The following is a 14,382-nucleotide window of genomic DNA, read 5'->3' as shown; positions in this document are numbered from 1 at the left end:
TGAAGAGAGCTGACGTGGTGTTTGTCAACAGGCTGGGTGCCCCAAACTCTTTTAAATCAAATAATTTTGCAGTGAGGCTCTATTATTATCATTATCCCTTTTATTCTGAACTCATTCCACACATTTCACAAAGCACAGCATGTCTATCAACACCTATTTGGGCATTTCTTCTTCAGGACTGTGGGCTCTTATTTGTTCGGGGGGGGGGGGAGATTGCTTATTTTTAATGTATTTATTTTCATCAACAATGAGGAGACAAGAGGGTTATGAGGTGCCAGAGGAGGACAGCCAGGGAATTCACATCTGGATCAAAAATTCAGACCCAAGCTGCAATGGATTTTTGGATGCAGAGCTCATATTTGAGCTCATTACAGATGGAACTGCCTGGATCCGAGCCTGTTTTTCATGGAAGCCTGAATATTCTAATTTCAGATATCTCTGTGGTCTGTAACAAAGACAATTGTCAACTAGAAACAGCTCACCCCAAAAATATAGCAATGTTTGGATCTGGGAAGAAGGTGAGAAGGCTGGCTTTGGCCCCCTCAGTGTGACAGGACACTAGCAATAACCAGGGAATACTAACAAAAATTAAGAACAGTAAGAAAATAACCTCTTCTGTACATATGTGTATAGTTAGATCATTAACGTGGAAGAAGACTGCAGTCCTGAAATACAACTTCAAAATCCTTGAAATCCTGTTGCAGAACCGGGAGTAGGAGCTCCATGCCTGATTCATTGCAAAGGCTCCCTTCTCAGCCTGGAAAGGTTTCTCTGTTGTGTGAAGGGGAAATATTGGTCCTGTGAACACTTAAGATGCATGGTTATCTTTACTTACATGAGCAGTCCCACTGTCTTCAGCAAGACTGAGAGCATGTATAAAGAGAAGTCTGTGCATAACTCTCTTTCTAGTATGGGAGCTATATTTGCAGTCTTTTCTGAGCCATGGGGACTATTTTGGCGAGTAATGTTACTTATGGACGGTCCTATCTAAAGATATTTCTTTGGGATTGTTTATCATCCTTTTTTTATGTTCTTCTTGCAAACTGCCAATAGCTTACAGTTGACGCTGGTTTGGAAGGAGAAGGGGGCGAATGTTAAGTGGCTGCAAATAGACTGCTGTATTTCATGAGAAAAAATGCAGCCTGGTGCACGGAAATTGTTTAGCGTCTTATTTGAGGGCAGCCAGTTACTGTATATAAATTACTGTCGGAATTTCAGTAGTGTCCTTGACTGGAATATATTGCAGGGAGTAGGGGGGGAGGGAGCTTCTGGCTCTGGGGAGCTAAAGAAACCCATTAGACTCAGAGCAGATTCCAGTGTTGGCAGAGTATTGCAGGGTAAAGTGGTTCATTTTGCAATCTTCAAATACCTGCAAAACTGAAGTAAATTTTAAATGATACAACAGATGCAGCATGGCTTCATTTTCTGAATTACTGCTGTGCTTAACCGATGAAGCATAGCAACGTGATTGCCCAAACCAGCGATTGCTCAATGGCTTGAGACCTTTTCCCAACAAAGTTCAGGCTGGCTTAAAGGAACAGCATCAAGATAAAAATTGCTTAGTCTGTGCTAATGTGTTCTTTCGTAAGATTTGGTTGTCATCCATATTCTTAAATCTAGGTAAAACAGATCTGTTAATTTATTTTTCTCCATCGGAGCTGTTTGTTTTCCTTTAGCATTCCAATCCACCTGGGAATGAAACTCAGCTGCACTATTTCACCTCCCGGTTCCAGCCAGCTGCACTTTCTGAATTTCATGCATTTGCACAGAACTGCTGGGTTTGAATTCCTACCAGCAGCATCAGGTACAAGAGAGAGAGGTTACATCTGCTCCCACAAAGTACCTGTATTTGGCTGGTCCACCACAGATGAGGAGACTCCTTAGACTATTTCTGCCTTTAGAAACTCAAAGTATTAGTTCAAGTTCATTGAAAATACTAAAGAAATGGAATTCAGTTGGGCTGTAGCACGATAAAACAACTCTGTTAAAACATGATTTGATCTCTGGTTTTGGAGATGACTCTGTATCAGTCACATCTTTCCTCCCAGCCTGTGTTCTACAGAGCAAGGTATTGCCGCAGGGAAAGATGCTACATAAAGAGAACAATACAATTTGTCTGTACCAGCAAATCCGTTTACAGGCTAGACCATGAGATCATAATCTGCCATGTGTAAGGGTTAGTGTGTTATTCATGGCTCCACTTAAATGAGTTACTCTGCTGGCTCCATGATCATTACAGCATCCAGCCCTTGCCTGAGCAGCTGTCTGCCCCACTGTGTGGGTACGCTGAGAGGGAGCACAGCTCCACGGCTCCATGTTTTCTTCTTCCTCCCACCTGAGACAGCAAGGGAGGCAGGAGCTCTGTGCAGCTCTCTCCCATCCCCTCCCCTCTAATGCAGTGAGTTTCCTCATCCCCCTGTTCTCTTGTATCACCGCTAGCTGGGCCACGGTGTGAGCTTCTGAACTATTATATTTGGAACCAACTACCAAATTGTGCTGCTAAAAATACTCTTAGCAACCAAATAATTGTGATGTGGGTGGATGAACTTTTCTCTGCACAGTACTGGTAGTCAATAAAACCTTGAACCCATTCAGAAAACAGAAAAGAAAGATAAAGCAGGATCATCAGCAATGACTAGTTCTCTGCCAGTCTTTTTTCAAACAGGAACAAACACACACAAAACGATTATGAACATGTAAACATGTATGTGTGAGCAGACAGACACAAAGAATTTGCTGACAGCGACACCCTTCACTAGGACAACGTGTCTAGAACAAACCACGGTGATACACAGTCAATGATGTGCAAGGAAAAAAGACTGAGGTAAACATCACTGAAATGTATTAAAACAAGAACATCTATTTTGCTTGCAGAGTGGTACTGGGGAATCAGTATGCAAAATCTCCAATGCTAAACCAGTGGGAATCTTCCCAAACTTCCAATGCTAAACCAGTTAGAAACAGGCGTTCAAAGTCCAACATGGCATGGACAATGCAACCTGTAAATATAATGTGTATGTTTACCAATGATGCAAAATGACAGTCGTGACAGGCAAAGCCAGGCTTATGTGTTCAGTAATTGGGAGGGTAAAAACCCCTAAATTCTAACTAAATTCTAACCACAGTTTAGATACGCTTTTTTTCTTCTCAGTCAGGACTGTGTCTATGAGATCCATCACAGCATTTGTTTTGGGTGTCAAGGGGGTAGCAAATCTAAGAGCTGGTTCTTTAGAAATACATTTGATTTCAACACAAAATGGGTGAAATAGGACAAATCTTACTTTGAAACTGACTCAGCTTTGCAGAGGAAACACAAAGCCAGGCTCACTTCACTGGGAAAGGCATTGTGGATGCTCAGACTGCCTGTATAACCCTCATGCAGAGGGGTTCAAACCTCTGAATTTCACAAAGACCCACGTTCTTATGTACTCTGCCCCCAGCCCCGGACTTGGTATCAATCATTGACTTCGGCCGGAGCCTGAGAGGGCAGCAGGAATGTCGTGACTCTGTGTGGAATTTCACCAACATCAGCCAGCTGTGCTCTCCATTTGCGAATCAATCAGCCAAATTTTCAAGTCCCTGCAGTCAGCTTGGTGACATTCCTTTCTTCAGATGCAGTCCAGATGGCTGTTGAACACCACGGCCAACCAATTCCAAAACGTTAGGAAATGTTCTCAGGCAGCGCCCTTCTGATCCTGGAGAAAATGAGAAGGGGGAAATGCAGGACACATGAAGCCCTGGCATCTGGTGAGGGCATCCAGCAGCCATCAATCTGGCCTGTAATTATCTTTTCATCAAAGGCCTGGCACAGTAGCTGTTAGCTTCTCCCAGCATAACAATACCCCCACCAGGGCTCTGCCCTTCCTGCCACAGATGCCCGAATGATTCACACCCGAGACAGAAAGAAAAGGTGTGGGAGGAATGCGAGTCTTGGCATGGTGCAGAAAGAGAGGGACTCTGGAACCAGCGAGGACAAAAGTACCTGTGCAAAGTGGCTGTGTGGGGAGGGAAAGAGCAGGAGAAAAATGAGGGAGCTGGGAGAAAACCTTGCCCTGGGGAACTAATGAGGCACCTTCCTTCTCCAGTACCTGGGAGAAGAAAATCCCAAGAAATTCTCAGAGACACTGGAATGGAGGTGAGAGGTGGGGATTGGGAAGCTCCTAGAGGAGTACAGGGTGGGGAGGCAGCACCAGGGCACGTGGGGAGGAACGAGCCATGTGTGTAGCCTATGGAGACTATAAACTGTCCCTGTCCTCTACAGACACCAGCGCAAAAGCATTTTACAACCATACAGAGACCATCCAAGGCTTCAAAAGGCTGATATCCTACTAAAACATTTCCTACCGATGATGAGGGAGGGGGTGATAGCCAGGTGTGTTGGGCCAAAGGTAGCACAGTTCAGCTTTCTCCATTCACTCACACGTTTTAGGACTGTCAGCAAACTGTTTCGCTTCTGCACCTCATCTTCCCTGTCTGTAAGGAAAAGGGAATGATTTGCACGTCTTGGAAGGACTAGGAAATCTCTGGATGAATGGCTTTCCCTGTGAGCTATCATTATTTTAAATTGATGCCTCAAAGCCCAGTGGCGTAGTTTAACATTGATTTAATAGAAAGCTGTGTTCATTTCTACGATAATTTAGTGTACCTACTTAGAAGCCTGGTATTAAAGTCCTGTGTAGCACTACCCACTGGAAAATTATACATTTTTTAAAGTTTCTATCTACTACCATTTGCGTTAGACTGATCTAATGACTGAATTTGAAAACTGTTGACTGTAAGGGAATTTATATTGCCACCTCTACAATAAACTGCACATATTTCAAGCAAGTTTATCAAGAAAAGGATGTCTTTGATGTTTCTCAGCTGTTAACCTGAAGTCAGTGTTTTGATGTTTTCTGTTACTGACTTGGAGTATGGGAGAAAAAATCTCCAAATTCCTCTGATAAATTTGGTTTACAGGAAACATGAAATCTGGAAAGCAGAAAAAATGGTGTCTCATTCCACTGGGAATACAGACACAAGTTATTATGTCGGTATACAATGACACATACTTTATTGAACAGCACATACATAGGGGAGATCTGAGATTTTTTAGATAGGACCCTGGAGGAGAGACAAAGATGACACGAGACAGAGGCTGTAATCTTCTCAAATTAAGCCCCAAAACAGAAGTGAACAAAACTTTCTTGAAAGCAGGTACTTTCAGTTAGTTACCCGCTTGCAATTAATGCCCAATCGGTAAAGCTAAACATCACATTCCCCAAAAGCACCGCCAGAAGTGTACCTACTAGGTGGCTCACCAGAGAACCCAGGCAGGAGTTTGCCAGTAGGGAGGCTGTCAGCAAAATGTCATACCGATGCAGCTGGCGCAGAAGGGGGATGCACACAACCACACGGCTCAGATCCTCAGGGTCAGTTAGGAACCCACATCCATTTGGTTGCAAACTAGACTGAGTCACAGGCATTTAACCACGATTACTCCTAACCCTTCTAAGAGCAAAACACTAAGACCTTTTCAGAAAGCCTCACGGTGTTCACATCTTGGAAGCTGGTAAGATCCTCCTTGTCCTAAGACAAGGCTGAAGGTATTGCTAGCGAGAATAAAGGTACTAACCAAGGATTTTAACAGTGAGGACTGTCAGTACAGTATCCCTGAAAATTAAAACTAGGCAGGTTACCACCATCTCAACTTACAAACATATAAATGGTTCTCTCCCAGCTAAAGGGTAGAATTGAGTCAGAAGTTAATAGGCTTTAAATAGGCTGTCTTATCAGAAGCAATAGAAGGAAAAGCAACACTTCAGAAAAGGACATCCTAAAAAGAATGTGCCAGATTAGATATTTGAACACGTTTTGGGTTCCCGACATAATGCACGTTTTAGGCTAGATGTGGGACTTGGAGGAAAGCGTTCCTCTTCTAAGATGCCCTTGGATCAGCCAGAATCTACAGAAGCAGGGAAGTAGAGTTGGAAGATTATCAAAAAATAGTGACCATGGTAATGAGCTTTGGATCAGATCTTTCAACAAGACTTGGATCCTGTAAGCCTTGTTATTATGACTAAATCAGATCAAAAAAAAAAAAAAAGACATAGAATTTCAAATGATTAAATCCTGAAAGAAAACTGGACATGGAACAGAGTAAAGGAAGGGATAGGATAAAAAAAATGGGCACTGACATGTGTTGTGAAGTGCTATTAATATGTATTCAAAGACAATTAAAATAATAGTACAGATGGGCAAGGAAGTACAACCACGGATAAGAGAAAGACACATAGTTCAGAGGAAGAGAGCTAGACAGATTGCAGATTGACATCAGTAATGTACAATGGAAAAAGGGTGAGCCAATATAGAAGTAGAAAGTTCAGCTGTAAGAGAGGTTGAACTACGTGCACTCATATATTCCATATACACTGAATAAGACCACCATGGAAACAGGGATACAGGTCAGCTATAGGCAGAAGTGGTGAGCTTTTAAAAAAACTATTTTGTCTCTGTTTTTATTAAGTCTGCTTTTGTATGAAAGTGTGTGGGAAATAGGTGACAGAAGTGACCATAAATTAAGACCACGCTAACACAAGACAATCTCACACAGGAACAGCTACTGGGCAATAACATTGCAGACAACTGTGGGTCAAGTATGAAGAGCCAGAGGGGATGTCCAGTCTCTTGGTTCCAGGCTGCTGCCTGGACACAAAGCTCTAAGGAAACCTGTAAGGCTGAGGTCTTGTCCTAGGCAGCCTGTAGAAATTCCGATCCTCCTCGCCTCTTTGACACACAGTAATTTTCCAGTTGTGCTGTAAGCCCAGCGCTGCGTCTCATTTGCCTAAATAAACTGGCTGTTCTTGGTGATTGTGCCAAGTGAGCTGGCCCTGTGTTGGCATACCTGTCACAGCCGTGCAGCGCAGCGGGGCGAGGCCGTGGCTGCTGGCTGCCAGCATCTCTGGAGCTTGGAGCACTGGGGGGTTGCAGCACTCTCCTGTTCAAGCTCTGCTTAAAAAAGTGGCAAGTTCTCAGGGCTGCTGCTGAGCCCAATGCTCAGACACCACATTTCTGGGGCTCTAAGATGGGGCCTGAGAGCTGAGCAGTTGTCCGGTGCAGTTGTGATGGCTCCAGAGTCTGCATGAGCTCCAGAGGCAGCCTCTGCTGTTTGGATCGCCTGCAGGAAATAAACAGAGTAACACACAACTCATCAAAGCACCTTAAAGCAGCATAAGAAACTCCAGTCAACAAACCTCACGTGTTTTCTTGGGGGGGAGAAAAAAATACTGAGTAGAGGAAAAACTACCGTCACACCTCTGTGTACTCTGGGTGCTGAGGTCCTGCATGCTTTGTGCTTGTTTACATACCTTTATCAGCAAAGAAAGACAGCAGAAAACTGAGAAAAGGTATTTACTAATGGCTGTGAGATGGGTGACCTGCACGAATAAAATGTCTCGGCCTGAATCCTGCAGATCAGTTAGTATAATCACAACTGGGATGAATGGAGGTAACTATCTCCCTGGATGGCCTTTGCAATAGAAACATAAAATTGCATGTTGGGACTTGTCATCCATTTCAAAAATAAAGCTTTATGGAAATCAGGCCTGGGATTACAGCCCCTAAAATGCTGTTGTGGGGAAATTGAGTGAGGTCTGCATAGGAGCCTGTGAAAACTCCCCAACTGTCCGTAATGACTAGAATATCATCACAGAATAACATAACTTGAAAACAGTATCCAGACCGAAAGACATTTCACTCTAAAAACGCTTCGCAGCCGTGGGCTCCCACTTGATGACTATCATTATCCCCGCTTGTCTGTCTTCCACCCAGTCTTTCAACCTACATTTATTTTGAACTTGCTTCCCACACCAGCCACTGCTTTTAGCTCGCTTCAGGAGTACGCACGGGCTTATCAAAAAGCTCCGCAGCAGTCCTGGACAGACTTCCAATTTTTTGCTATTTTCTCTCAGTCTATGCTGTACGTTACCTTTTCATACTGTGTTAAGAGCTCATAAAACCTGAAGTCCGTGATTAAAGGAAAAAGGCTTTGAATGGCAGGGGTAGTTTTATTCATCACCAGTCACTGAAACTGCAGGATGGATAAGAAGGGATTTGCAAATAATTAAAATGCAGAATTTGGTTAACAATGAGAACCACCAGCTGCCTGACTCTGTAACTTAAATGAGTAGTCTTCTGTGAGGCTTGGGATATTGTAAACTCAAAAATTGTAGAATTATTATACTGTAAAACAAAGTGAATAGTGACACACACGTCACAACAGATTGTTTTAAGTTGTTTTTTGTGACAGCGTGAAAACACCTCAAGTGGCCCTTGCTTTTCCATCACCATGACTACAACTCTTTGCCACTTGCTCCAGGTGCTGTGAATTCAGGTGTTTACAGTTACTCTCCAGGGCTCTTTGTGCTCCTTTTAGCCTACCAGTTCAGTCTAATTGCTCTTTCATCTACTTTCCCCCTCTCATATGATCACATTTATCTCCAAGTGCTCTATAGCACTCTGCAATGCCAAATCCTTGCCGTGCATGTAGCAGCAGGGCAGGCTCAGGATGTTGTGAGCTTCTGTGCACACCAGGTCTGTTTAACTGCCCGTGGTGTACGAAGCAATAGGGGTGTAAAAACCTGAAGTCACTTTTTAAGAAGCCTTGTGCCCAGCTGTATCGGTGCAGCGGGAGATGTTTGGCTGCCTGGTGGCTCCTGGAACATCGCTCTCCTGCCCAGCATGCCCCGGCGTTTCAGCTGTGTCTTTCTAGTGGGGAAATGATTTTGTATCCTGTCCGTGACTGCCCAATTTCATATTCCTGTTTTGTTTTGTTTTTAGTTTCTTCTCTTGAAGTCCCTGTTGCTATTACATATGCATTTTGCCTCAAATGGCTTTTTTTTCCCAGTATAAAAGTATCAGTACTCTCTAAATCGGCTTTTGGTACTTGAGTTGTTTTCACTTCTTTCATTTCATTGCACATAACCAGCCTCTCATTAAAGGTCTAATCTGAGGCTTGTCGTTTCTGTCTCGGTATCTTCGTCTTCTTGCAGTGGCCCTTGCTTTCCGATCACCATGGCTACGATTATTCTCTGTGCTCTGGCCATTCCTCGCTGCAGCTGCTGTAATCTGCACGTAGCTACGCCGCAGGCTCCCCTGTACTCCTTAGCCTAACCAAGAGGGGGTAATCTACGTCCTTCTCCCCCACACTTTAAGGACACCATCTCCTTTCTTAATCCTTTCATTGGCTTTCTGCCTCCTCACTCACAGGGAGCTCTCTCCTCTTCAGTTTTCCTCTTCTGTTCCCCTCCGGTGCCCGCTTCCCACACCACCTCTCGGCTCCTCCCAGCTGCTCTTCGGTAGTCTGCATTTATTTTGGTCGCTGCGTGTGTATACAGTGAAATAACAGCAATTTCACAGGGAGAACTTACACACAGGTTGATTCCCTGACTCCTTAAGATCATCTTTGAGAACCTCAGCAGGTTGGAAAAGACACCCCAGTGTTTCTGAGCGGCATCCCGTCCTTCAGCCCCTGGCCTCTCCCTCCTCAGCTCCATCCTTTAGCCTCCTGCCCTGCTGATTCTTGGTCTCTGCAGGATCTATTTTTTCTCTCAAGACAACTGCTTCATGGTTTTTCCTGACCGTGTTTGACTCTGAATTCTTTGGGAATGAGATTAGTTCACCTTTATAGTGCCGTATAAATGCTTATCCCATCATAATTATAGTAGCCAGTGGCTCAGACGTGCCGTGCTGTGCTCTGGGAGGAAGCAGACAGATTTCCGTGCGTCACGCAGAAGAAAGCGACAGGCTGCGTTCGTTCGTTAATTAAAACATTTCAGTGACTTTAGCTTGAGCAATATCAAACTGCCTTGGAGAGCCTACATGTGCCTCAGTTAAGATTTCAGATACGATCTCCTGCCGGAACTGACAAGATGCCCCGGTAACAGTGACAGTCAGGGTGAAGCACAGGAACAGAAAGCATGACCCTGTCTGTCCCCTCACTTTCTGGGGCCTTAAATATTTCCTGAAAACTCTTTGTGTCTTAAAGTTTGAAATACCTCCCTCATCTTTTTCTGGATTTATTGCCCTGACAGGTTCAAAGGCCCTTGGGCCTCCTTCAACTAAATTAAACACAGCATTGGCTGGGGTAATGGTCACTTCTGTCCTGAGCCAAGGAAGGTCCCAAGGGCCACGGTGTGTTAATCCCGTGTAGCATCTGGCCTTCTTTTTGGCTGGTTTTGTTTGTCCGTCTGTTTGTTTTCATAATTAAGCAGCTGGACAAAGTGTGGGTCAGCCTTGGCCCACATTGTTATACCCAGACTCACCAGAACCAGAGTCAGTGAGCGAATATGAAGTAAATTTAGTAAGGCTGTACAGCAATTCAATAATTTACCATGAAGATAAAAGGTGATCTGCACTGACATCAGGTCTCTGGTCACCGCCTGTCCGCTCAGAGCTGGAACAGGCTGTCCAGAGAGGCTGTAGAGTCTCCATCCATGGAGATATTCAAAACCTGACTGGACCTGGTCCTGGACCACCTGCTCTAGCTGACCCTGCTTGAGCAGGGTTTAGAAGTAGAGAGATGATCTCAAGAGGACCTTCCTTCCTCAGATAGTCCATGGCTCTAGGAGCTGGGCCCTGCCCGGGTTTGTATCACCTACATACAGCAGAGAATTCCTACATGGGCTGCAAAGGCCTTTGTCTGAAGTCAAAGCAGGGTGGGGGGAGGAGGAACCCCATTCATCCTGGCACGAAAGTTCAGCTGGAGAATTGTTCTTTCCCTAACCTTATTCTCTCCTAGTCACGTTTTTGATGACTAACACTCGGGAACCCAGAGTTCACCGGGCTGAACTTATTCACGGGCCGAGCATTATGAAAGCGCCCTCTGAGGCAGTTTCCTCTCCCGCTGCCACACCATTGAAGGCAGCCCTGACCTTCAGGGACCACCCTCTTCAGGAATGGAGGGTTATTCAGCCTGCATCCTGTCTGGGAGCCACACGCCCCTCCTGAGCAGCCGCTGCGGGTCCTGACCGTGCGTCTCGGCGTGTTCCCGCTCCCGGAGCGCTGGCTTGTGAGGGGGGGACCCACGCTTCCCGGTGCCAGGTCAGCGCTGCTCCCTCTGGGCACACGCGGCTGAAGCTAGATCAATCCCACAAACCTGCCGGCAGAGGTGTCAGCAGCTTGGCTGGCTTCAGAAGGAAAACACACCCTTTGGGTATTGGCTTGCATATCGGTCGGCCTCCGCCGAATGCGTGTAGGAAGCAGGGATCTGGCTCCCACTAATCCTTATTCAAGATAAGCCCTTTGAAGTGCGTGTACGCTGCAGGCAGGGCCAGCCTGGCAGTTTTGCCAAGTCGGTGAAACGTTTTGACAGCAACTGCTTTCCTTTTCCCCAAAACAACAACTGGCTCTTGTTCTGCCTATTTTAATCCTGAAAAAAAAAAAAACCACCCCAACCCTTGTCGCATTTCCATCCTGCTCTCCATTACTATGGGTGAACACCATTGCCGCCGCGATTTCCCTCATGCATGAATAAAGGGGCTGATTGCATACAAATCTCCTTTTTCTCCATGCCCAGCCCTACTGGGCTGAGCATGGCGCCTGTCCCGGGTCTGTACTGGTCCCAGCAAGAGGCTGGCGAAAGAGGGCAGGTTGCGGAGCCGAGAACAGACTGTGCTTGCTGTTCCTCATGCCAGTGAGAGTCAACGCAGTCCTTCCTCACAGAGCATCACAGGAATGTAAGGCTGGGAAGGATCTAGTGTAGGCTGTCCCTCTTCACTCTGGCAGATTTTTGTCTGGTCTTAAAAACTCCAGCGCTGAAGATTCCTTGCATTTCTCCTCAGCAGCTTGGTCTAGTGTTTCACGTTGTGTTTGAGGTTTCCCCATGTGCAGATATCTAGGGGGTTTCTTTTGCTGCCCAGAAAAAAAAAAAATGCCTGCACAGATTTTTGAGGATTGTCTGTGCTGTAGCTTGAATAGGAAGGCTACGCATTTGGAAAAATTGGACGTATCCCCAGGATCTGTGCTGACCTATTGTCCAACATGCGCGCAGGAAACCCGACCAGGAAGCACTGCTCTTACTCTACGTGATGCAGTTGCTTGCTGAAAACACGGCAAATTCACGGCGTCCCAAAAGCATATCTGATTACAGAATCCGAGGGGAAGCACTGGATTTACTGCGTGGGCACTGCAGAGCATGACAGGAGCAGGCAATATACACTGAAACTGCGATCCTAAAGACATGCAACATCAATTCTGCAATGCCCAGGGTCTTACGGGCTGACATTACTGCGGTTTTGTGTCCTGCTTCGAGCCCCATTCATCTGCTGCAGCCCTTCTGGGCCTCGACCTTCTCTTTCTTCCCCAATTATTCTTCCTCCCCGTATCAGACACACTCATGATTACCTTAGGCACCCTGACATACTGGTCCCACTGCTGCTGCCCCACTGGTGTGGGGGGACAGAGCTCTGGGGTGAGCAGGGGGGGCAAACCAGAAGGTACCAGGTAAGATGCGCAGAAGGAACGTGTGATTTTGGGGAGCAGTGCTTCCCTCCTTGTCTTCCAGCACCCCTCATGGCTGTGCTTTTATACCAAGCCATGGCTCTTTGCATGACCTCAGGGCGACCTAGAAAAAGGGGAATTCCACACGAAATAATATTTTGCTTTTCGCTTGGGCTGTTTTTAGTCCAGCCAACAAGCAGTTGTGCTGGTCTGACCGAAGCTGCCATTTGGCTGCCTCACAGCAGAAGTGAGGGGCTGGGACAAAAGCGTTGTAGACTGGTGCTGCGATGAAGACCACGGCATGCAGGCTGCCCCAGGAGCAGCAGCAGGGTCACTCAGCCAGCTCTGGTTATTCTCCCCAACCCTTCATCCCCTCCTCCCTGCCATCCCCTCCACTGCCACTTGGGTATATCACGCAGTGACGTGGGTGGCTGTTCGTCGAACCCATCCAGCTGAAAACCAGTCCACTAGAGCAGAAGCAGAAAGGAGCATCTCCAGCGCCATCACCCCCTCAGCAGGGTGCCCCGACCAGCCCCAGGCAGCTCTGCGGGCAGCACACCCAGTGGGGTGAGCTGTCAGGGGACAGCTTGGGTAACCCTGCACTGCTGCCACAAAGTCCCGCATCAGCCTCAGCCTCACCGTGTGAAACCACAGCCCGAAAGCAGCAGTTTCTTCACACCTAAATTAACCATATTCACCTATTTAATTTCTCAGCACAGCCTTCCACTGAAGGGATGGGTGGCAATTTTTCTTGAAAAATCACATTGTTTTGTTAGCAAATAAACTAACGTTTGACACAACATCCGCCATGTCTGCCAGATCGGGAGGGTTTTCTTTCTTTTCTCAGGCTCTTTTCCTCTTTTTCTTTTTTCTTCCACTGTTATTCTCTTAACTTAGTCTAGACCATCCTTTAGCAGCAAGTCAGTGACTTGCTTTGGGCAAAACAATTTGTACACTAGATTTATTGTCTTCCTGCTTGGATGTCCATCTTGTAATGTCTTCTGCATACAAGCCCATCCAAGTTTCTTTCTCTCTTTTTTCCTCTTTACTTTGGGCTTAGTGTTTTGAAGGAAGTTGATCAAACTGAGCATTCTTGTGAACTTAAGCTCGGTTGCCAAGAATGTAAGTGATTCATCCTCCTGTAAGGAAAAGTGCTGGCAATAAAACATCCCCCATTCCCCTTTTTTACATGCAAAATACTGTTAGTACTCCAAACAAGCAAATCTTGTTACTCAGAACAAAGTGTTATGCTATTAATTGCACGACAACTAGAATTCTTAAAATACTTTCAACCTCTATTCTTAGAAGAAGGAAATATTACCAGCAGAGGCCTTGAAGCTGATGAGATGTAAATTACGAGCGCTAGTAAGCACAATGAAAAGGTACCTTGCCTCACATCCTTCATATTGTTACCTTGTTCTCAGCAGGACACAAATTACACTTTGTGTCACAGATATTTTAAGAAGCCTTCAGAGAAATGTGAAATAATTTCGGGGGGGGAAACTGTGCTATTTTTTTTAATGAGGACAGCACGGGAGCTGAACGATCTGTTCAGCGAGGGCGGTTTTCTGTCCCAGCTTGTCCCCAGGACTGTGCTGGTGTGGCAGGACCGGTGTGTGCCTTGGGGCCACTTTGCAGGCTCCCAGGGGAGATCCCACAGCTGCAGTACCTGCACACGGAGACCTCTCCTGTGCCCTGCTCTGCCCCAGTGCCCCAGCAAGAGGAGGCTTTCATGTCTGTCACACAGAGCCCAGCACATGCCTCCCTAAGAGGTCATAGGGGTTGTCTATTGTTTGACAGTAAACAGAGGTGGCTTTGCATTAAATATGTTTGGTTGTTTGTTATATACCCAGGAAAGTGTTTGTTTTTTTTTTTTCTTTAAAAGCTATGGCATTTTTAAAAAGG

At 45.9% G+C, this 14,382-nt stretch overlaps 1 long non-coding RNA gene across 1 annotated transcript; it reads right to left on the bottom strand.

Annotated features, from left to right (window-relative positions):
- Window positions 1-1,729: 1,729 nt before the first annotated feature.
- On the bottom strand, window positions 1,730-12,419 carry LOC136789606 (uncharacterized). Its single transcript, XR_010828373.1, has 3 exons — window positions 6,884-12,419; window positions 4,345-4,473; window positions 1,730-3,695 (listed from the first exon to the last, which is right to left on the bottom strand). It is a non-coding gene; the product is annotated as an uncharacterized lncRNA (long non-coding RNA).
- Window positions 12,420-14,382: the final 1,963 nt, after the last annotated feature.

Source organism: Anser cygnoides, chromosome 1, assembly GCF_040182565.1.
Source record: "Anser cygnoides isolate HZ-2024a breed goose chromosome 1, Taihu_goose_T2T_genome, whole genome shotgun sequence".
NCBI lineage: Eukaryota > Metazoa > Chordata > Aves > Anseriformes > Anatidae > Anser > Anser cygnoides.
The sequence above is the reverse complement of the archived record's forward strand: the minus strand, read 5'-3'. Positions and strand labels throughout refer to the sequence as shown.